The following is a 24,458-nucleotide window of genomic DNA, read 5'->3' on the forward strand; positions in this document are numbered from 1 at the left end:
AGCTAAGATATGGTCATAATTTTTATTGGCTGAGCCTGGAGTCTTTCGTTGTAGGTTTGTCATCCGTAGCGGCCTTTATTTGCTGCTCAGACACAACCTTACATCTACCATTCCCTCGACACTATGGTCGTTCTTTGTAGGTCAGTATCCCTGAGGAATCTCAGGAGAGGTATAACAAGTGACCAAAAAATGGCAGATATCCTGAATTTCTTTCAGTATTTATAAATGAATCTGAAGACTACCTTTGCCATACAGGAATTTAAAGGACACAAAGATGAAAAACTAATGGATGCTATCTTAGAATTACCCAGAAAGAAGTGATGCATTTTGAAATAGAGGAAGGCACCTGCCTGGCCTTGTTTCAAAATGGAGTTTTAAAGGACACAGCAAGTGTCATGGGAGACATCCTGACTGATACCTCGAGGGAATTTCTAAATTATGAAGTTAGACAGAAGAAAAACCCAGGGAACCATAGAACTGTGAACTGACGTTGGTAGTTGGGGAAAATAGTAGGATGTAACCTGAAAAAATGAATAGTGAAGAAACAGGAGAAACAAAGAACGTTTAGATAATAGTCAACATGTCTTCCTTGACCAGAGATATTTGAGGATATAACAGATTCATATTAGAGGGTGAGGGATGACCTATAACTGACCTTTATTGGGGTGTTGTAAGATCTTTGAGCGAAAAGATAAATCAGATCCCAGAATGATCAATTTAATGCAAGACAAGGAGACTTGTATTCAAATTTAGACGAGAAAAGGGAATAGACAATTAAGATATGACTTCTTACGCAGAGGTGGAAATCATGTGGAATAACCCACCCAGGGCGGTAGTAAAGGTGGAGGATGTTGTAAATTTTTTTAACTTTTTGGCAGCCGGGACCACTGAAGGGTATTGGTGCTAAAATGGGGAAAGAAGTCTGTGTCAGTTTAGGATCTGCCCGATGGACGGAAATGGTAATTTCCAGTCTTGTATAGACTTATATTTCTAAAAAAAAACCTGAGATATAAAGGTGGTGGGATCATGTTAGTTCAGGTATGTCTAGTGATGTATCATGGGTAAACATGGTCTCCTAAAGTTTGCTCGACTACCTTAGGGAGTCGGGAGCATTTTCCAGAGTTTTTCCTGAAATTGAGCATAAGTTTTCTTTTTTTTCCCCCCCTAAACCCCCCTCACTAAGAGTTACATTACTAGTAGTTGGGAGAGGGTGGTGCACAATGTCTGATGGGTAGAGTGAACGTGGATGGACCTGATGGTATTTTCTCACCTTTGAATATGCTTGTGTGCAAAGTGATTCAATCTTATGCTTCTACTGCAACCCTCAAAACTGTGAACTTGTTCAATAAATTTAAATCTTTTCTCTGTATTTCTGTCTAACTCTACATTGCAAACAGCACACCTGTTTATAGTAAGTGATGCTCAACAACATTGCTGCAAGACAGCATTCCTGCTTTCAGAATCTCTCAAACACCAGTAAGTGTCATCAGAAACCTGTTTTTAAACTTTGTGGGGCATGGGCAGGAGTTATTAATATTGCAAGTTGCAACAGATAAGTGATACAAATTATGCATGACCAGGATAAGTGATTTACCTAGATTAAGTACATAATGAATCAGACTCATAATTAAACTTTGAGTTGTGCCCAATGTTAACTCGATTTATATCCCAGTAAACCATCACTTTGCTTAAGCTCCCTTGTACTTATTTGGCCACTAGATGTCCCCCCTCATTCAGGAGGACCAGTCTGTAGTTACTGCCTCTAGGCTTATGGCAAGGTGTCCTAGCAAGGATTCAACACCTTCAGACGAGTGGAAAGAGAAAATTGATAGAAAAAGCTGGAAGAAAAAATATTGCACATTTTAATATAACATAAATTAAACTGTAATTGAGCCTGGTTATAGAGATTTGGTAGGCAGCGAGTGAATTCTGGGCAGCTTATCCAATCATTTTTTTAAAAAGTAAACGTTTAATGTAGGAATCACATAAACTTGCATTGTGTTAAATTAGTTCAATCTTGCTAAACTAGAATGGGCCACCAACACTACTTTCACAGACTTCTCGTAAAAACCATGAATGTCCAATAACACCATTAGCATTAGATCAACCAGCAGTTGTGACAGTGTGTGTACAGGCATCATTTCCTTCTGTGTGGTGCGTGTTCAAAGACATTCCTTTCCTTCAATCTTCAAATGAAATTAAATCAGTCTGGCTTCAGCACAAGAGTATTGGTAGTTTAAAAAAAAATTGCAGTAAGCTTTATTTTATTGGTGTGTAATCTTAATAATTGCATCATAAAGGAGTCCAATGTGGCAAAATAGCCTGTCTTCATTATGGTTATATTTATTGTTCCAGTAACGTAATGGAAAATTGGGATGGAAATGACCCGGTGCATTAGGGAAATGGTCATTATGTGAGCTTTTAAAAAGCTGTTGTATACAATGGATATTACTGTTCAGAATTTCCATTTGTCTAACCACCTCTATTGCATGTGACTAAATCTACTGCTGTACCTGAGATGGTAGTGTTTTGAAAGGTGTTTTTCCATTGCAAGTATATAATTTATAGAATAAATGGTTTATAATAGCATTAATTTTGACTTTTGCTCCTTTTGTGAAGCAAATATGCCTCTAGTTCAGGTTTTTTCTTTCAATTGGAAATATTTTGAGAAATAATCCGAGATTTCTGTTTTCACTAGTTCCGTGGAGCACCCAAATAGTATTTTGGAGAAGAAAGGAAAATGTTAGATGTCGTTTATGAAATGGGAAAGCTATCTTCCATCAAATGGGTGCTTTTTTTTTAAACCTATTCTGAACATTTAAAAAATGTTGCTGTATAAATAGTCCTTTTGTGATTTGTTGGCATATTTGCAAGTATATCAAAAGTCTTTCGATCAACTTTGTTCATTTTTTATTTAATCATTGTATGTTATAACACTTTGGTTGGTCTGTATGCACTACTGGTCATCCAATCACAGGATATTGGCCTTGGTGGGGGGGTTACAGAGGTAAGCAACTAAGGTGATTCTGGATATTGGGAATTTTAATATTGTGAAGAAAGATTACGGAAGCTGGGTTTTTTTTTGGATAAGAGTACACTGAGATTTGATGGCATAATTTTACAAACAATTTGATTAATCACATAACTGAAGCATCCTGACTTTTTCACAAGCTTTATAATCTTGGGCACAAAAGGCGATTTCATTACTTGCATGCAACTTGAATGGTCAGATAGATGGAAATTCTGAAGAGTAATATCCATCATTAAAAGCTCAGATAACTATTTTTGTTGTTGTCTCAGGTCATTTTCATCACCTTGGTGTCTTTTTGAAAAGTTGTCCTGATTTTAGGAAGGGATTTGATGAAATTGATCAAGCGAATTGTTCACCCTGGTGAGCGGTTCAAATATCAGGGGATACGTACTTTTTAAAAAAAAATTAGGGATTAAGAGAGAAAGTCCGGAGGAGTGCTTTACAGGTTATGGGATAAGATACTAGGGAATGCTATTGAAGTGGACTGTATAAGTGGGTTCAATGGACAATTGGATGCATTTTCTATAGTGCAAAGGGATTGAGTGATAATGGTGACCAGGCTGGTAGATGGAGTTCTATGAAACGGGTCCTAATTGCCTTTCCTGTTTTAAAAAAGAATTCTTATGAATTCCACTTATTTAAGTGAAGAATGTTACCGATGGGAGTTGGAACAAAGTGTAGACATTGAATGCTCCCAGGTATGTTTATAGTCAAGTAGTTCACTCATGTTTTTAGTATGCCTCAAACCCAAATTCCGGGGAGTACTGCAGTCGGAAATGTCATCTTTCAGATGAAACCGTAAATCCGTCAGTCCTCTCAGTGGATGTGGAGATGCCGGTGATGGACTGGGGTTGACAATTGTAAACAATTTTACAACACCAAGTTATAGTCCAACAATTTTATTTGAAAATCACAAGCTTTCGGAGGCTTCCTCCTTCCTCAGGTGAATGTCAAGAAATCCTCGAAGCTTTCGCATTTATAAATCACAGAACGATACCTGGTGATTACAGATAGTCTTTCCAACTGCCCGTTGCCAAGGCAATCAGAGTGTTCAGACAGAGAGGTGTTACCTACAGGGCCACCGAATATACAAACAACCAAAAAAAAAGAGAGAGAGAGAGAGAGGCAGAAACATCCGGAAGGAAGAGAAAGACAGCAAATGACCCGTTATATTAAAAACAGATAACCTTTGTTCGCTGGTGGGGTTACGTGTAGCGTGACATGAACCCAAGATCCCGGTTGAGGCCGTCCTCATGGGTGCGGAACTTGGCTATCAATTTCTGCTCGACGATTTTGCGTTGTCGTGTGTCTCGAAGGCTGCCTTGGAGTACGCTTACTCGAAGGTCGGTGGCTGAATGTCCTTGACTGCTGAAGTGTTCCCCGACTGGGAGGGAACCCTCCTGTCTGGCGATTGTTGCGCGGTGTCCGTTCATCCGTTGTCGCAGTGTCTGCATGGTCTCGCCAATCTACCATGCTCTGGGGCATCCTTTCCTGCAACGTATGAGGTAGACAACGTTGGCCGAGTCACAGGAGTATGAACCATGTACCTGGTGGGTGGTGTCCTCTTGTGTGATGTTGGTATCTGTATCGATGATCTGGCATGTCTTGCAGAGGTTACCGTGGCAGGGTTGTGTGGTGTCGTGGACGCTGTTCTCCTGAAAGCTGGGTAATTTGCTGCGAATGATTGTTTGAGGTTGGGTGGCTGTTTGAAGGCGAGTAGTGGAGGTGTGGGGATGGCCATAGCGAGGTGTTCGTCGTCATTGATGATACGTTGAAGGCTGCGGAGAACATGGCGTAGTTTCTCCGCTCCGGGGAAGTACTGGACGACGAAGGGTACTCTGGTTGCATAGACCTCCTCAGAAGACTAACACTGGACGCAACCAACAGAGTACCCTTTGCCGTCCAGTACTTCCCCGGAGCGGAGAAACTACGCCATGTTCTCCGCAGCCTTCAACATGTCATCAATGACGACGAACACCTCGCTATGGCCATCCCCACACCATTGAAACATACAAGATTCTGAGGGGACTCGATAGGGTGGATGCTGAGAGGATGTTACCCCTCACTGGGGAATCTATAACTAGAGGGCATAGTCTCAGAATAAGGGGTCACCCGTTTAAGACGGAAATGAGGAGGAATTTCTTCTCCCAGAGGGTTGTGAATATTTAGAATTCTTAATCCCAAAAAGCTGTGGAGGCTGAGTCATTGAATACATTCAAGGCTGAGTTAGACAAGTTTTTGATCAGCAAGGGAGTCAAAGGATATGGGGAAAGGGCGGGAAAGTGGAGTCGAGGTAAAAATCAGATCAGCCATGAACTCATTAAATGGTGGAGCAGGCTCGAGGGGCTGAATGGCCTACTCCTGCTCCTATCTCTTATGGTCTTAAAATGGAATCTTCTTGTATATTTCAGAAAGTTCTGTTGGTGCATGACCAGTTGTGTACATGAGTGTGATAAATTTGTTTCGTTTTGCTAATGTAGACCCAGGAGCTGAAAATATTCTTCTCAAAGTTCCTCGTACATTTGTAGCTCTGCGAATAGTTACTATGTTGGTTTAAATTTCAGTGGGACAGTTTGTAATAGATATTTCTTCTTACCAATAATTGGGCTCCTTGCTGCTTCAGTTTTGCAGTTACAATTGAAGTTTGTGCTACACAGTGGGAGATTTGATTAGCTCCACGAAAGGCTGTTGGAGTCTGAAATTTTCGATTTCCATCATTTGTGAATTTTTTAAATTACGTAAGAAATAGCAGTAGGCCATATGACCCCTCAAGCCTGCTCCACCATTCAATAAGATCATGGCTGACCTTCGACCTCAACTTCACTTTCCAGCCCGATCCCCATATCCCTTGGTTCCCCTAGAGTCCAAAAATCTATCTAGCTCAGCTTTGAATATACTCAATGACTCAGCATCCACTGCCCCCTGGGGTAAAGAATTCCAAAGATTCACAACCCTCTGAGTGAAGAAATTCCTTCTCATCTCAGTTTTAAGTGGCCGACCCTTTGTCCTGAGACTATGTCCCTTAGTTCTAGACTCTTCAATCAGGGGAAACAACCACTCAGCATCTACCCTGTCAAGCCCCCTCAGAATCTTTTATGTTTCAATTAGACCACCTCTCATTCTTCCAAACTCCAGAGAGTATAGGCCCATTCTACTCAAGTTAGTGATCAAACCTCCCTGTACAGAAGTGAAAGGTATAAAATTTAAGTGCACCATTTATGATCTGTTTCTGATGGCAATGAGATGGCAATCAGTTCCCAAACCATTTGTGATTTTAAGAATCTTTTGTACTAGGTTGAAGCCTATTGGGCAGCTCAACCAAGAAAGTGTTTCATGTTACATCAGGTAATTTTAAAGGAGCAAGTAATGACTTATTTTAAAAAGTTCCCATTCTTGGATCAAAAGATGACCTGCAGGTGCATGGAAATCTACTAGTTGCTATAATGTCTTTGCTAACTTTAATCTGCGCTCTGTTTCCGCGCCTAGTACTAAATCAGTTGGAGTAATTGGTGTGATTGTACTCTGTATCGTCTAGGTGTCTTCACAGGTGATCGAATTGGAGGTTGGAAATTTTAATACTGCCTCTTGGTAAGCAGTGTAGATAACCAAAATGACGTGAAGGGAAAAAAAAGCACACAATATTGCAGATGCTGGAAATCTGAAAAAGAACATTGCATAATATAATGTTCTTAATGTATAATGTACAATAAAAGATGGCAGTACTGACTAATGGAAACCACTGTAAAGCAGCTTTCAAACTGAATTTGAAAATCCTATATCAATATCCTTTTAATTAATGTTTACTGGCTCATGTTTATTTAGAAATACAGGACCTTCACCAAATGCAAATCAATGTTGCAGCAGTTGTAGTAATAGCAGCACGTGCAGCATACAATTGCATCACGATTCAGTTAAGTACATCGTTGCATGCTTTATAAATTCCACCCCCCCCCCCCCTCACTTTCCCTTCCCTTTGAATTTAAACAGATGTCTACTGATTAAAGTACTGTGCCATCTTAGATTTGATTGCTTTATTCTTTGTGATTCTCTTTCCTTATCCTTGGATGTGTTTAAGCATTTTTAAATTACTCCTGAGTTAAATGTTGCAAGTGAATTTTAATTGGGGAAAGCTACACAAGCACTGGAGTTGAGTTGATTGCCACCAATAATGTACCTGCCAAATCTGTTTTTCTTTAAGAATGTAATAGAGACAATGATGAAAGAACTCTACCCTTTTAGTGACAAAATAAATAACTAAACAGTGTAACTCCAAATCAAACAAAGCAATTATTAGTGTCTGCATTTGATACTAGTGATGCGGTTGAAGATCTTCAAAATGCTGGGCTTGAAGCAATTGAAAATCATTGAATCCCATTTTTGTGCTGGCTTGAGTTAAATATGAGAACAAACACCCATTGTTGGAGGTGCCGTCTTTCGGATGAGATATTAAACCATGGTGGACAAAAAAGATCCCATATTACTATTTTAAAAAAGAGCAGGTGAGTTCTCCTTGGTATCCTGGCCAATATTTATCCCTCAACCAACATCACTTTTAAAAAAAAAAAAAACAAATTATCTGGTCATTATCTCATTGCTGTTTGTGGGACCTTTCTGTGCAAATTGGCTGCTGCATTTCCTATGTTACAACAGTGACTACTCTTCAAAAGTACTTCATTGGCTGTAAAGCACATCGGGGTGTTCTGAGGTCATTTTTTTACATCCATTCTTTTAAATCTGTGCTTAGAGCTAGCTTTGTGGAACATTTTTTTTTGAAAATTTGAGTTTTTTAAAAATTATAACCATAGCTTCATAAAATTTTAATCTCTCCTGATTCTGGCTGTGATTAGTGAACTTCTCTTGCTCAATAAGTGAACTTAAGTGTGCTGTTTTTCCTTGGTGGCTTGTCTTTTTTTTCCCCCTCTTGTCACCAATGAGGTACTCCACATATCTGCCTGATAACTAGCTGCCTGATTCTGCTTGGGGGAGAGGTGAAGTTTTGATTTATATTTTGGCTGTTTGAAAATACAGCATGCTTCACAACCAGAACTCGTGGACATGTGATCATTGCAATATTGTTATTGATTATTGCGGTTCTTCAGTACAACATTCATAATCTTGATTTCAATATACGATGTACGTAATAGTGATCGGGAGTTGGCATAGCACCGCAGCTAATGGACAGCCGAGGAGAGGGATTCTGGTGAAGACCCTGCTGTTAGTGGAGAACCCAGAGAGGTTTGGATGTGTGGGAGGGCAGTGTACTAAAGTTGGATTGATTTTTGAGCATGGTAAGCTTTTGAATTCCATTGAGTTCCAATTCAGTGTTTTTTGCTAGTATGGCTGAACCTTTGGGCGCAAATAGAAATGGGAAAGACCATGCCGTCCCGAACACAGCCTGTCCTGCATACTGCCCAGACTTCGAGGCTTCATTTGTGCAGACAGGACAGGATGTCTGTTGGAGGTTGAGTTTAAATTTGCTTTTTTTTTTACCTTTTTTATTGCAGATGAAAACTCAGGTTTTTCCTTTTGCCATTTGTTGCTGGAGAACATTCACTCCAATACAATTTTATTAATGTCTATTTAGGTGGAAAATAAAGTGCAATTTAAGGAGACTGCAAGCTTAGATTCTGAGTCAGTACTTTTAGGGTGAGCAATTTGTCCTGTGGCAGCAGCCTATCCTTGGAGGAAGGGAGGATTCAGACGTCGGGTAAAAATTGTTCAAAGTTTCCACTGCTTGCATAACAGCTGTTTGAAGCTGTCATTCAGTGTCTTGAGTAGATAATGGTCTTTCCATAGACTGATCCCAGTGGTTACTCAATGACGTGGTCAGAGTGGTAATGGACTTTTGACAAAGGATTGCACCATGTATGTTTTTTCCTTTAGTGAGAAGATTTGGGTTTCTTGGGTGTGCATAAGCATATACTAATTTATAATTCCATAATGACTGAAGGTCCAATTTTATTTTCAGGAAAAAACTTGAGACCTTGAAAGGTAATTTTTGTGTGCCTTTGGCAACTTTTTCATAGGGATCCATTGTAGAGGACTTTTGTTGGTGATCTTTTCAATTAGTGGTTGATTATAGAGGGGAGGAAAATTCTACAACATTTTGCCCATAAATGGTGAGGTTTTTCTCTTGAGCTTTACATCTTCCAACAATGTGCTTTTTCCAAAAAAAATTTCCCCTCCACACCCCATTTCCCACACACAGCTCAAGACATTTGTGAAAAGTGGCTGATTTGGGTAACAACCCTCCTATGTGCCATTGTAACTGTCAAGATATCCATTTCAGTATGCTAATGATGGCAAAGTATCTACTGCAGGCATGTTACATCCAAATGTTTCTTTCACTTTCTCTTCTACCTCCTGACTCTGTGCAGCTGCTATGCTGGGGTACAAATCATGGATAACCAGCAGTTCTCTGGTGTCTTGCCCAGCTGATCATTCTTCATATGTGAGTGCAGATGGGGAGTATCAAACAGTTATTCAACTGTAACAAATAGTTAATGCTCTTCCCTACAACATTTTTCTTGTCAGGTTCACTACTAAACTACAGTTTCAATAAGTAGATGGAGTCTCTTGTGAACCGAAACTTGCACCTCTATTCTCTGCCTTACATGGGTTAACGTAGATCAAAAACATAGATCTGAGGAAAGGTCTTCAACCTGAAACATTAACTCTGTTTCTTTCTACAGAGATACTGCCTGATTTGCTGAGCTGCTCCAGCATTTTCTGTTTTTATTGGGTTAACATAGACTGGGTTGAACAATTATCCCCACATCATGGTAAATTGCTCACTGGAAAATATGCAGGATGCCCACTACTGTTACCTCAGAAGGTGGAAAAATAATGCTGCTGTACATCAGTTTTTACAAGCGAAGATCATGTTTCCATCCTTATTTACAGATAACATTTATATATAATAGCAGGAAAATTGGCATGATACTAATGGTACAATAATGTAACTTGTCTATTTAAAAGCAAAAGATTCTTCCAGCTCCTCCCAGCACATTCTTGGAAACGCACCTCAGATTATACCTATGTAATGTTTATTTCTAATGCCGTTCCTATTCTCTCCTCTTCCTCCCGCCCTAACCCTTCCAACTTGCTTCCACACACACGGACTACATGAATTGAAGACTTCGAGGGTCCCTGCAGTTAGTAGTGGAGACGATAGATTACCTGAGCCTATCCCTCAAGTAGCAAACTCTTATGTACTCCTAACTGAGATTGACTAACTTGGCATGGACTAGTGGGTTGGTGCTTTATTGGGTGTTGAGCCATCGAGCCAGCACAAAGGACTTTTTAAAGAATATTTAAGTAGTATTACAAAAATGGTTTATGTGTGGGAGGGGGTAACTGTTCGAAGACGACTGGGAGTTCTCCCAGTGTCCTAGCTAACATTGCTCATTCATCTCATTTTGAGATTTTTCTTGTGCAAATAACTGCCCTATTTCCCCACCTAATAAATCAACACATTCCAACAGTAATTTGTGTGAAGTGCCCTTAGATTTTTCAACAACATGATGGCATACTATGTAAAAACTTCTATTAAAGAGAAACAGTTGTATTCATGTTCCCCAATACCAGTACAGATCAATCATCAATCAAGAACAATGCATATAGCAGTGAGGCTATTCTATCTGGCTTGTCACACTGTTTGAGAACCAGGTTGCATTAGCAGTGTTACCATGTCAGCACTTGGTGGTGGAGCTGAATGGTTTCTGTTAATTTTCATGTCTGCTTTGTGGTTAAAGGTGTTTAGCAGTAGACTTTTTAAATGTAGAAATATTGTTTTAAATAACATGTACAAATCATTTTTAATCAGATTTTGTCCCCTTACAGGATGAGTACATTTAAAGCAATTTTGGAAGGGAAGATAAACACATCTTTTATTTTTTTTAAATGTAGATTTTTTTTTTCTTCTTAAAGAACCTAGTTGCCTAAAGAGCTAAATGTTCTTGAAGTTCAAAAAACGAATAAGCTTCTTGGGTGAGATCGGATAAATTCTCAGGAATGTAACTAAAATGTACAGAATGGCCTGGAATTTCCTGTGGGGGTACAACCTGAAAATTGCACCCAAAATTACTCCCATTCTGCTGACGTCAATTTATGTTCAAGTTTCCTGCCAATCTCATTAACATATGCCCAAACATAAAAGTAGGTGTAAATCAGCGTGAACAATCGGGGCCCAGAGAAAGCGCCAAATCTGCACGTATATTCCTCCTTTAAGTATGAAAATTAAAGTTTCAATTCATTTAACCATCATTCATGAACATGAGGCACAGCATGTTTAAGAACCTGCAATTGGGGCAGCATTTCAATTTTCAATGTGACTTATACTGATGCCATAAAAATGCATTCAAAGAAACAAAATACAGAGCAGGTCTCAGTGAGGATAATTTTTTTTTAAAAGCTCAAAATTGCAATAAAACAACAGGAAAATGAAATGATTTCCTGCAATGCCCGGAAAACTGGTCATAATTTGAAGAGAGCCTCTGAGCAAACGCTAGTTTCCTGCAATTGTGCATCAGGCTCTAACTTGGGGGCAAGGCCATTATTTTGGGCGGAGATACATTTGAGCAGAGAGATCGATAGATGATCTCAAAAGGTCAAGGGGATTGTACTTGCGGCCGGAACTCACTTAGAGCCGAATTCCCCAATCTTTTAAGCCGTGTACTTGCTATGTGCCCTAATTGTGCGAGTATCTGGACGCAAAGATGCAGGATATTCCTAGCCATTAAACATAATGTTCTTTGTGGATTACAGTGATGGTGGAATTAGAAGCATTGGCGATTTGTTATAAGCAAAATTGAATGAGGCTGTGACAGATCGGTTTTTAAGAATCTCTGTATTTTTTTTGATCTAGTCCAGTGATTTTTTTTTTCTAAAATGTTTTTCTGAGATGGCTGACTGATGGCAGCCTTCCTCCTACTGGGGGAGGGGGAGGGAGAGGGGGAGGGTTGGAGCAAATCCACATCTCTGGATAGTATCTAGCTGCCACTTCATATGGAGTTATTTGACCTCTTTCCATGCAGGTTGCTGAACAAGTAATGCTTATCTTGTATTGGCCCTGAAAGAGTGGGAGGGGAGGGAATGAGAGAGAAAGACTGTCGCTCACCATTGCAAGGTTGTTTTGTTCTACAAGTATTAGAAATTGAATGAGGAAACCTGGAAGGCAGCCATTGTGCCATGGATCACTATTTTGACAGTTTTGACTACTTGTAAAGAATACTTTTTTGATCTTCCTTTTATAGCTGCTCCATATCAAAGGGAAAGGGAAGGGTATAACCCAGGGTGGTGGCACTTGTTTTTTCAGTTCCCTTAACGTTGTACTGCTATACAGATTGCAGTCAATAAGGGTTCATCTTGAAAAAAGCATCTCATCATATATAATCCAAACTAAAAGTGTTACTGCTGAAGATACGTGACACTTTTATTGTTTTAAAAGAGACACCGTGTTAAGTGAAGTATTGGAAACTAGCCACGTCTGCTGTTTTCTTTAATCTTGCTTCTTAATAAACTTGACGTAGTTTTTAACCTGAGATGAGGTCTGTCAATGTTTTCAGATGGATAAATTAAGTGTATGGTGATGTGTTTCCAGTGCACATATTGACATGTTTTCTAGAGCATGCTATGTTCCCGGTTATTTCATGCATGAAATCATGGGGGCGATTTCAGCTGCCAGCAGGTTTCCGGTGAGAAACTGGTGGTTTCAATTAGTTTCCCACCTGCCCGTGACCGTGTGAAGCCACAGTGATTTTTAACTGCCCGGGCCTCATTAACCTGCCACTCGTCCACTTCCCGCCTGTTGTGGGCGGGAAGAAGTTTGCTGACCTCCATAGAATCAGGTGGCTTCCCCTCTTAGGCCGAGGTTAAAATGGCTGTTGGGGCCTGATGCTGTCATCGGACCCCGATTAGCATATGTGTATCAGGACCCGTCGGCTTTGGGGTAGGTAGCTTAGCCGCCTGTCCAGACGCGGCAGCATCCGGGCGGCTTTCCGGCGGGTAAGTAACCCAGGGCATTTTAACTGCCCCCCCGCCCCACCCGGTTTCCGCCGAGCAGGTTGGGTTAAAATCATCCCCCGTATTTGTTCATGGGGAAACGAAGGCATGCATACAGAAGTGGACTTTTGCGTGGGTACAAGAAAAAAGTATTTGGAGAATACCAAAATGATAAGTTTTCCAAACCCAGAGCTGTTTGTCAAACAGTTTCGCACTTTGTGTAGTGAATGCAAGACTCTCTTCTATCATAAAATCCATTAAAGCCAGCATTTAATGTTTACATATATATAAAGTAAAATTATGAAAATGGAACCACATAATATTTTAATTGGTAGTGCTGAATGATGTACACTGCATGAACATACATAGAATATGTCCTTTTTCCATAATTCATTTATAATGATGATGGCTCATAAACTCAAGTTGAAATTTCTTAAATGAGATGTTATTGTGCCATAAATAGCCAGCAGTAGCATTGTAGAGAAATAAATATTTGAAGGATCATTAACTCGTTGGCAAGTTTTTGCTCAGACTATGTTCTTGAAATAGCCCATTCTGAAAAAACACAGCACTACTGTTAGTCTGCAAACAAAGGTCATTATACACCAGCTGGTGCACCTTTTGCATCTCAAACTGTTGGTTTACAGTGTACATTTTCAAAAGGAATATATTTTTTGCAACTTCATTGTGTCCTTTTTGGCTGAATTCATTATAGGGCTTTATCCTGTGTGTTTTCATTGAGGGGAGGAACGCCCATATTGGGAAATGGAAATACGAACACACAAAAATGACAGGCAGGAAAAGACCATCTGGTCCTTCAAACCTGCCCCACACAGTCGTGATCCCTGAAGCAAAAATGTCTCCATCATTATCACAAGTCAAGTATAACATGGTTGGACACAGGTGGTGGTGTACGTTTCCTCTACTCTTCCCTAACAATGTACTAACAATAACCAGAAGACCATGTCTCGCTCCTCATCTCTCAACCGCTTCAATCAAAATGAGTCAGCCATTGTTTCTAGATTGTTTCTGGCAATGCCTGTGCTGTTGATGGAAGAAATCTTGACTATGAGCGCAGTAATAAAATTTTACTGTGGTGTATTTGACCTGAATGTACTTGATCACCGTACTCTAAAGAGTGGAAAGTGTTAATTTCCTAGAATTGTGATCGCGTGAAAAAAAATTGAATCTTTTAAAACAACTCATCTGAATTTATATTTGCAGATAATGATTTCATGCTACCAATAGCATTGGAATCAAAGAGGTTCTTGCATAGAATGTACAGCACAGAAACAGGTCATTTGGCCCAGCGGGTCTGTGCCGGTGTTCATGCTCCACACAAGCCTCCTCCCACCTCTCTTCATTTAACCTTATCAGCATAACCTTCTATTCCTTTCCACCTCATGTTTATCTAGGTTCCCTTTAAATGCTATTTGCCGCAACTACCCCTTGTGGTAGCGAGTTCCACATTCTAACCACTCTCTGGGTTCTGTAGTTTGTTTAAACATGTAGTTTTCCAATAACTTTAAGAGCTATTCTTAACTAGATTCATCCAGCTCCTTTTGATGGCATTAACTACCATGACATTAATGGCACCACTCTACACATCTACAGTTATTGGAGGGAAGAGGGAAAGGAAGAGAATTTCCCATCTTAATTGAGGCTTACCAATTTTGTTATTTTGTCCTCTAGCTTCACGATGACGATCCAAATGTAATCCATGCTTTGCAGTGTTTATAGAGCTGGGTTATGTTCCTTCTTCTCTGAACCCCCTCCAGTGTACCAGTGTATTTAAGGTAGGATGCCCAGGGTTACACACAATATTCCAAATATAACCTCAGTAATGAGTTATTTTAAACTTTATGTAAACTCTGTTGACTTGCTGTCGGATGTCCTTGAGAAGCATCCAAGAATTTGAGGAGGCTTGTTGATTGGATACTTTGCTCAGTCGCAGCACAACCTTTTCCTTTCCCGGGTTTGCTGGTGGGCAACCTTAGTCCCCACAGTTCCTACAGGCCTAATTTTAAAAATAAGACCTTTTTGTTAGTTTGAGTGGACAAATCCCTCTGGTATTTTTAGTGCTTGCCTCCCTGGAAAGGGAGGTTACTGATGTATTCCAATCACACATTCCACAGGCATATTGCAAATATGATCAACACATTGCATACATGTAAGGTAATGCACATTGGTGCGAGAAACATTTGTTCATATTAAATTCATTTAATAGCCCAGCGGCTCGGTTTAGCTAATAATTTGAAAGGAACTGCGTCGTCCCTACCGCTAGTGACTGCCCCCGCAGCTTAGTATATTCTACAAACTTGGGAGAATTAAAAATAAACATAGGATTGTAGGAAAAGAAAGCACTTGCATTTACATAGCAACATTCATGACCTCACAACATCCCAAAGCACTTTACAACCAATGAAATACTTTTGCAGTGTAGTCACTGTTGTAATGAGAAAACGCAGCAGCCAATTTGCGCACAGCAAGGTCCCACAAACAGCAATGAGATAATGACCAGCTAATCTGTTTTAGTAATGTTGGTTGAGGGATGAATATTGGTCAAGACACTGGGGAGAACATGTCATCCAAAAGACAGCACTTCCAACATTGCAACACTCCCTCAGTATGGCACTGATGTGTCAGTCTAGATTTCGTGCTGAAGTCTCTGGAAGGGGACTTGAATCCACAACCTTCTGACTCTGAGGTGAATGCACGATCACTGAGCAAAGGCTAATGGGGATGGTATTTTGATATATTTCCATCTTCAGTTGCAGTTTCTCTATTTTTGGAACTTCAAAAACATAACTTGAGGATTCTATTTGATGCGGTGTTCAGTTGACACTGAAACTTTAAGTTTTAATAAATGCAATGCTTGTCCATCTATCCATTGCATTCCTAGGCAAGTTTGGATGAATCTGAGGTTCTTCCTGCTAATTTTCATCCGTGAAAACTGATTTGAAGAGTACAACACACTTCGCTTTTTTCTAATTCTCATTTTCTAACTAACATCCCTTCAGAGCTAATCTGATCTTTTAACATTATATTCTGCCTTCTATCGAAACTAGAGATATCAAAAAAAATTAAAAGGTTTCAACAAATGATTATCTTCTGGCTTCCAATATTTGGAATATCCACAACTCACTTATGATTCCCAGCACAATGTTTTGACTCTTGGCATCTTTCAAAATCTTTTGAGCTCCAGTATATCTTTGGTCGGTCTTTCTTTTCTTTCTTTTCTTTCTTTTCTTGCTTTCTTGCTTTCTTTCTTTCTTGCTTGCTTTCCCCATGTTTACCACTGGGTTCCTTTATTAAAAAGCTCTGATCAGTTCTTGCTCTCTCCCTCGCCCTTGTATGTCTTGGATTAAACACTAACATTCAAACTATCAGTGACTCATTTTGGGATTTTTCACCAATTCAAAGGATAATAAAATTGTCTTTCATCCAGGTTACTTAAAAGATAGGTATGCTACAAAATGTCAGTGTGTTGAATCATGTGTTAGTAAGCATACAATTGTCATCAAGAGCTTAACTATTGTACCTTCAATAGGTTAGCTGAGATTTTTCTCATTCTTTCTTGTTTTTGTTTGATATGGGAAGCTGGAAATCATACCAGCATACATTCAGCTACACATGAAAAGGTAAGGCACGACCTCAGTAAAGAAGACTTTATTGGTTTAAAAAATGAACTCGTAACTTCCTCCTCGTCATGTTTCAAGCCTGGTGCAAATTTTCCATCTTCTCAATTGTGCATGACTATCAATGGATTACTATCTTAACACCCAAGACTGTATTACATTTCCAATTTTTCCATAAATCGCCCAGATGCTTATTTCTTGTGCAAAACATTAATTTTTAAAAGAACATGCAATACCATAAATGTAGCCTGTACTTAGTGCATTTAAACCCAAACTACATTTGTGACAATTGGGTTCTTTTAAAATATTTTTTTCTACTAATTGCTGGAATGACTTTTTTTTTCTCCATGTAATTTTCTGTCACCATTACTTTTAGTGGGCATGGGATTTTTTTCAGCTTCTTCCATTTTGATTGTGTGTATTTGGTGGCCTTCATTGGGTTAATGCAAGCCCTTTTACAGATGCAACTGAGGCAAGGAATGGAAAATGTGATATTGCATTAATTTGACTGAAAGCCAAATATTTATAGACTGGTCTTTGTACAAACTTTAACAGACTATCTGCATTGACAGAACTAAAGTTCACTAATGCGATTTGTGCTTTTAGTACAGGATCTGTTTAGTTATGTATTATTGTATTAGAACTCTTCCCTCCCTCTCTCCCACCCACCATCAATATAACTTAACCTCCAAAAAAGCAATTAATTAACTGTCAATTACCAGCCTCTTTTTATAGTGGCTGAGATGCTGACCACTTCTGAAAAATATTTAGTTCTAAAATGTAGCTACAGGGATCTTGAGTGGAAGTTGTGCACAGATTAGATTTTTCAGTAGCAGTTGCTAATGTATAATGATTCTGATAAAGAAAAATGGAATTGTAGGAGCAGCTGCCTCATTTTCATAGCAACGTCTCTTACACCTGTAAGGAATCTTACAACACCAGGTTATAGTCCAACAGTTTTATTTGAAAATCACAAGCTTTCAGAGCTTTTCTCCTTCGTCGGGCGAAGGAGGAAAGCTCCGAAAGCTTGTGATTTTCAAATAAAACTGTTGGACTATAACCTGGTATTGTAAGATTCCTTACATTTGTCCACCCCAGTCCATCACCGGCATCTCCACATCATCTCTTACACCTGCACTAGCATGGAGAGCTGTAAGTGTTAATTCCAGTTTTGCAAGCGGATTCAGTTACCAATTGCTAATGAGACAGTAACATGCTCATTGTCCTTTTATCTAAAGTCCACTGTATTCAATTTTAACATCTTAAAATGTGTGATTTTTTTTTAATGGACTGTGAGCCTTGTTTCTAAATGCAGTGATTTTTTTTGTTACTGTAAACTGGTAACTTGGGGAATTGCCCACCATTTAGCTCATGAGATTTACCAAGAACCAAATGTATGGAAATTGCGCCATCTTTCCTGTGTACTTTTCTACAGATTTGACTCCTACTTAGACTGTGAGCAGTCTTAAACGGATCAATGACTTAGGATCTTCTATTATCTCATTATCCAGATTTTTCAAAAATTCTATTGTCCAAGTATGGTACCATACTTTTTAATATTTATCTGATGGAAGCATTTGGTTAAGCGTCCCCATTTCTAGTTTGTATTGGTATCGGCCTTTTATTGAAAGGCCTAGTCTGACACTTGCACCTAACCGCCCACTTGCATAAATTGCACTTAAATTGAGAGATGCCAGAGGCTGCCACGGTGGGACCCTTTTCCAAATTTCCTTCCACAATAGCGGGAGATACTGCAGCCCCAGCCTGGTTTCTTCGCGCCCCCTCCCCCCCCCACCACTTCCCTAACATGGGAGCTGAGGAGATTAGGGTTTAAATTATGGGTATTCCCATCACTAATTTTTAACTCCATTTCTAATATTTGAATAAACACACTAGGTGGTTTTATACAGCAAAGTCCTGTCTTGCCATAACCATAGGAACAGGAGTAGAATGTTCAGATCCTCAAGCCATTCAGTCAGATCGTGGCTGATCTGAACCTCCACTCCATTTACCTGCCATTGATCTATACCCTGTGATACCCTTACCTAAGAAATATCTGTCGATCTCAGTCTTTAAAATTTCAATTGACCAGTATTTTGGAAGCGAGAGTTCCAGATTTCCACTACCCTTTATGTGAAAGGTGGTTCCTGATTTCACTCCTAAATGGCCTAGCTCTAATTTTAAGATTGTGTCCCTTTTTTATTCTGGATTTCCCACACCAGAGGAAATTGCTTCTCTGTATCTACTCTATAGAACTCCCTTTACCACTTTAAACACTTCAATCATCTGTTTTATGTTTTGGCCTCAAAATTTGCCTGAAACTTGAATATTAGTGCATTTATACCATCCATACACAAAGGGTCATCTTCATGCATCATTGTTTGGAGGCCTTTATTGTTGCATTTATATTATAAACTGTAATGTGACTGACACTGTAGTTGTAATGTACATGCAACCTGAACCCAGAGTCCATACCCAACTTGATAAGGGAGTAAAGAGGAGCCAGTTCAGGCCTAGATACCAGATTTACATTCCACAAATTTAGGGGCAGTTAGAAGGATTTTTTTCATTCAAAGGGTTACTAGAATATGGAACACATTGCCATGTGGCAATTAAAATTGAGTCGATCGCTACATTCAGGGGGAAATTGGATTAAAAACATGAAAGAAAAATACAGAGGTGTATGGGATTAGAGTAAATAGCTCTGATGTGGGCTGAATCACTTCCCTAAAATTTCTTTGATTCTTTGTCATTGTGTTTTCCTGTTTGCTATGTTGAGGATGCCACTTTAATGCATGACTCACCCAGCAATACAATTGTAACTTCTCCATGTCCAATGCTGCCTTTCTCTCACATGTCAATTTAACATCTATATTGCTGGCTCTGCATGTTCTCAAATTAGGATAAAGCAGAACGCATGCGCTTCAATGTATGTACAATGCTTTGTTAACTGCTGTACAAATGCTGGTGGAGAATTTTATTGTTGGTCTCTACTACTAAAAGCTTGAAAGATTCGCTGGAAACTTCTTAGTTTTTGTACTGTCGCAGGTCAAGGCCTTGGAGAGGGTACAGAGGAGATTTATTAGAATGGCACCAGGGAAGCTGGATTATTTCCTTAGAGCAAAGAAGGTTATGGGGAGATTTAATGGAGGTGTTCAAAATTCTGAGGAGTAGTTATGAGAGTAAATTGGGAGAAATTGTTTCTACTGGCAGGAGGGTTGGTAACCAGAGGACACAGATTTACGGTAATTGGCAAAAGACCCAGAAGGGAGATGAGGAGAATTTTTTTTTTACACAGCGAGTTGTTAGGATCTGGAATGCACTGCCTGAATGGGTGGTGAAAGCAGATTCAATAGTAACTTTCTAAATGGAAATCGATAAATACTTGAAGGGGAGAAATTTGCAGGGCTATGGGGAAAGATCGGGGGAGTGGGACTAATTGGATAGCTCTTTCGAAGAGCCAGCACAGGCATGATGGGCAGAATGGCCTCTTTCTGTGCTGTACGAGTCTTATGATTCTAGATGTGAAGCTGAGTGGTGTGAGAGTACCTCCTGGAAGTGGTCTCGATCCTGAATTGGGCTTCAGTTATGCTGCATGTCTTGCTGTGAAGCCAAAGTTGCTTTGTAGTAATGTGACATGTGCATTATAACTGGCAACTAATTCTGTGATTTGCTGCAGCTAGCAGCCTGAAGAAATCTGTGCTCATATATAACCGCTGCAGTGGTTATACAACCAGGCATCCAGAGTGACGTGTCAAATGTGACCTTTGGAAATGCAGAAATGAAGGTTACACAATTTTATAATTGAATGACTCCTGATTCCTGGTGACTTTTAATTTGGTGCTTTGATTATTATCACAATGTTTGAAAAGAAAGAAAATCCAGATGTGACTCAGTTTCCTTTTTTGCTCAGCATGTGATTAGATTATTCAATAACACATCCTTGTAACTAGCCAAATTTGTCATGAAATTAACAATGGTATGAAATATATTTTCTATTCTTTGCCCACTTAAACCAACACAGTTTGGATGGTGATTCATAACTAATTGCATTCTGCAGAGACCGACATGATGTGTTGTGAAAACTTGTATAACTCTATTTAGTTCTGGGCATTTGTGTTTAATCTATTTTTGAGTTTTCCCCTTTTTTAAAACCCAGTATTTGCAAACATATACGACAATGAGGGACAGGAAAAGACCCACTGGCATTTCCAGCCTGTCTCACACAACTGTGTCTCCTTGTGCATCACAATGTGTACACTACCCAGAGGTTAAAAACCCAGGCCAATTAGGGGGAAAAATTCTGACTGTTTCCTCTCTGACCCCCTAGTCCAGAGACCACTCTGGCCCTGATTAATGTTATACAGTACCTACCTTTTTATACAAGGTGATCTCCACTCCAACTAGAAACAGGTCCAGCTCTTGCTTGAAGGAATTTAGTGAATCAGCGTTCACTGCACAAGTCTGCAGCCTGTTCCACAGGTCCAATATTCTCTGGGAAAAGAACCACCTCCTAACATCTAACCTAGTTCTGGCCTTCCATAACTTGAGATTGTGACCCTGGTCCTCCCTAACCTATTTAGTTGAAACAAACGGTCTACACAAACACCATCTATTCCCTTCATTGTCTTATAAACCTCAATCAAATTTGTATTTTCTTAATGTGAATATAAAAACTGTAAATCACAATATGGCATATCTGGTAAAGCAATAATTCCTCCCACAATTAACCAATTTACAGTTACACAAGAGAAATCTAGACATTCACTTATCAAACTGTTGTCTATATAGTATACAGGGTGAGATCCTAAATCAAAACAGACTAAAATGGAATGAGATGAAGGTTGCTAATTTTTTGTCTCTTTCCCCCACCCCAACTCTTTTCTTATATCCACGTATCTAAAGTCTGTAGGTGCAGCAAGTTTGCTTAATAGTTCCCGTAAATATTTGTACAGACGCTCAGTAAGGCCAATACTGGCAAATGGGACACTTTTTTTTTCTACTTGTCAGGTACGGGAGAGTATAGCTCCCAGGTCGGGCATTGCCAGAACTATCGACAGGGTGAAGCGATATACCTTGAACTCGAGCAAAAATAAAACACCCCCTACTGTATCAGTGTGGATAACAGTCATTCTATTGCACTCTAACATTGCCAATTTGTGCCCACTAGTGTTACTTCTATGTACGTGATCTGTGTATATTGGGTTGACTTGCTCAACTCCTTTTGCAGAGGCCTTTGCCGCTAGTGGAGAGTTTTGCTTCAACCACTAGTTTAGTTAATGCGATGCTCTGTTGGTTTCATTATGACTGTCAATATCTGAATTTGAGAAAATTGCAATTCAGAAGTTTTTTTAAAAAGAAAAACTTTTAGGATTGGGGGTAATACATTAGCGTGGATTGAGGATTATTTAATGGACAGAAAACAGAGAGTAGCAATAAACGGGCTATTTTCGGGTTGGCAGGTTGTAACTAGTGGGGTGCTGCAAGGATCAGTGCTTGGGCCTCAGCTATTTACAATATGTACCAATGACTTAGATGAGGGGACCGAGTGTAATGTAGCCACGTTTGCTGACGATATAAAGCTAATTGGGAAAGTAAGCTGTGAGGAGGCCGCAAAGAGGCTGTAAAGGGATATAGTCAGGTTAAGTGAGTGGGCGGGAAGGTGGCAGAAGAAGTATAATGTGGGGAAATGTGAAATTATCCACTTCGGTAGGAAGAATAGAAAAACAGAATATTTTTTAAAAGATGAGAGACTAAGAAATGTTGGTAGTCAGAGGGATTTGGGTACCCTTGTACATGAATCACAGAAAGTTAACATGCAGGTACAGCAAGCAATTAGGAAGGCAAATGGTATGTTAGCCCTTATTGCAAGGGGGTTGGAGTATAAGAGTAAGGAAGTCTTGCTGTAATTATGATGTGAAGATGCCAGTGATGGACTGGGGTGGACAAATGTAAGGAGTCACACAACACCAGGTTATAGTCCAACAGCTTTATTTGAAATCACAAGCTTTCGGAGCTTTGCTCCTTCGTCACTTCACCTGACGAAGGAGCAAAACTCCGAAAGCTTGTGATTTCAAATAAAGCTGTTGGACTATAACCTGGTGTTGTGCGACTCCTTACATTTGCTGTAATTATATAGGGCTCTGGTGAGATCACACCTGGAGTGCTGAGTGCAGTTTTGGTCTCCTTACCTAAGGAAGGATATAGTTGCCTTAGAGACAATGCAACAAAGGTTCACTAGATTGATTCCTGGGATGAGAGGGTTATCCTATGAGGAGAGATTGAGTGGAATGGGCTTATATTCTTTGGAGTTTAGAAGAATGAGGGGTGATCTCATTGAAACATATAAAATTCTTAGAGGGCTTGGCAGGGTAGATGTTGAGAGGCTGTTTCCCCTGGCTGGAGAGTCTAGAACTAGAGGGCATAGTCTCAAGATAAGGGGTCGGCCATTTAGGACCGAGATGAGGAAAAATTTCTCCACTCAGGGTTGTGATTTTTTGGAATTCTCTACCCCAGAGGGCTGTGGACGCTCAGTCGTTGAGTATATTCAAGTCTGAGATTGATGGATATTTGGACACTAAATGAATCAAGGAATATGGGGATAGGGTAGGAAAGTGGAGCTGAGGTAGATGTTCAGCCACAAACTTATTGAATGGTGGAGCAGGCTCGAGGGGCCTTGTGGCCTCTTCCTGCTCCTATTTCTTATGTTCTTAAAAAAAAAACACAGTATATTGACGAAACATTGACATTTTTCCTTAAAATGTCAACTGTATTTTAGTCAACAAGGAAAGTAACAGTAAATATTGTCATTGTGCTGTGAATGGCTGCCAAAGGTTAGCTGTGCAGAAAAGATAGTTGTTTGACGTAACTGAAATTGTTCACTGGCCAGTCAACTTTTATCGCAGCTTTTGTATTGCATTCTGCATTGGAGCTCGATGTTGCAAATGTTTCCCCTGGCTGGAGAGTTTAGAACTAGAGGCCATAGTCTCAAGATAAGGGGTCGGCCATTTAGGACCTCCTTCCTTCCCACCATCCAGGGCCCCAAACACTCCTTCCAGGTGAAACAGTGATTTACTTGTATTTCTTTCAGTTTAGAATACTGTATTCGCCGCTCACAATGCGGTCTCCTCTACACTGGGGAGACCAAACGCAGATTGGGTGATCGCTTTGCTGAACACCTCCTCTCAGTCCGCAAGTGTGACCCTGACTTGCCGGTCGCTTGCCGTTTTAATTCCCCATCCCACTCCCACTCTGACCTCTCTGACCTCTGCCTCCTAAACTGTTCCAATGAAGCTCAATGGACGCTCAAGGAACAGCACTTCATTTTTCGATTTAAGCACTTTACAACCTTCTGGACTCGACATTGATTTCAATAACTTCAGACCATAACCACTGCTCCCATTTTTTCGGACAGCAGGGGCTGGTAATGGTTCTGCTGTTGCCATTTACAGCTCCTCTAGACCCATCTTTTGTTTCTTTACTTGTCCCATTACCACTCTCCTTGCCTTGCACCATCATCCCTTTTGTCATTTAATCACTCCTGCCCTCCACCCTCTCCCTTTTTATTATTTCCTCCCCACCCCCTTTCCCTGGCTCTGTACGTGCTTAACAACTGTTTAATCTTCAACTTCTTCCAGTTCTGATGAAGGGTCATTGACCTGAAACGTTAACTCTGTTTCTTTTGCAACACATGCTGCCTGATTTGTGTATTTCAAGCATTTTCTGTTTTTATTTCAGATTTCCAGCATCTGCAGTATTTTGCTTTTGATTAAATGTTATTGTGTTTA

The 24,458-nt window shown here is 39.9% G+C and overlaps 1 protein-coding gene and 1 long non-coding RNA gene across 2 annotated transcripts in view; one reads left to right on the top strand and one right to left on the bottom strand.

Annotated features, from left to right (window-relative positions):
* Nucleotides 1–24,458, top strand: part of LOC137327431 (calcipressin-1-like) — a 64,606-nt gene that overhangs the window by 26,257 nt on the left and 13,891 nt on the right. The gene's annotated exons all lie outside the window — the stretch shown is intronic.
* On the bottom strand, nt 3,915–15,037 carry LOC137326999 (uncharacterized). Its single transcript, XR_010964325.1, has 2 exons — nt 14,702–15,037; nt 3,915–4,522 (listed from the first exon to the last, which is right to left on the bottom strand). It is a non-coding gene; the product is annotated as an uncharacterized lncRNA (long non-coding RNA).

Source organism: Heptranchias perlo, chromosome 11 (assembly GCF_035084215.1).
Source record: "Heptranchias perlo isolate sHepPer1 chromosome 11, sHepPer1.hap1, whole genome shotgun sequence".
NCBI lineage: Eukaryota > Metazoa > Chordata > Chondrichthyes > Hexanchiformes > Hexanchidae > Heptranchias > Heptranchias perlo.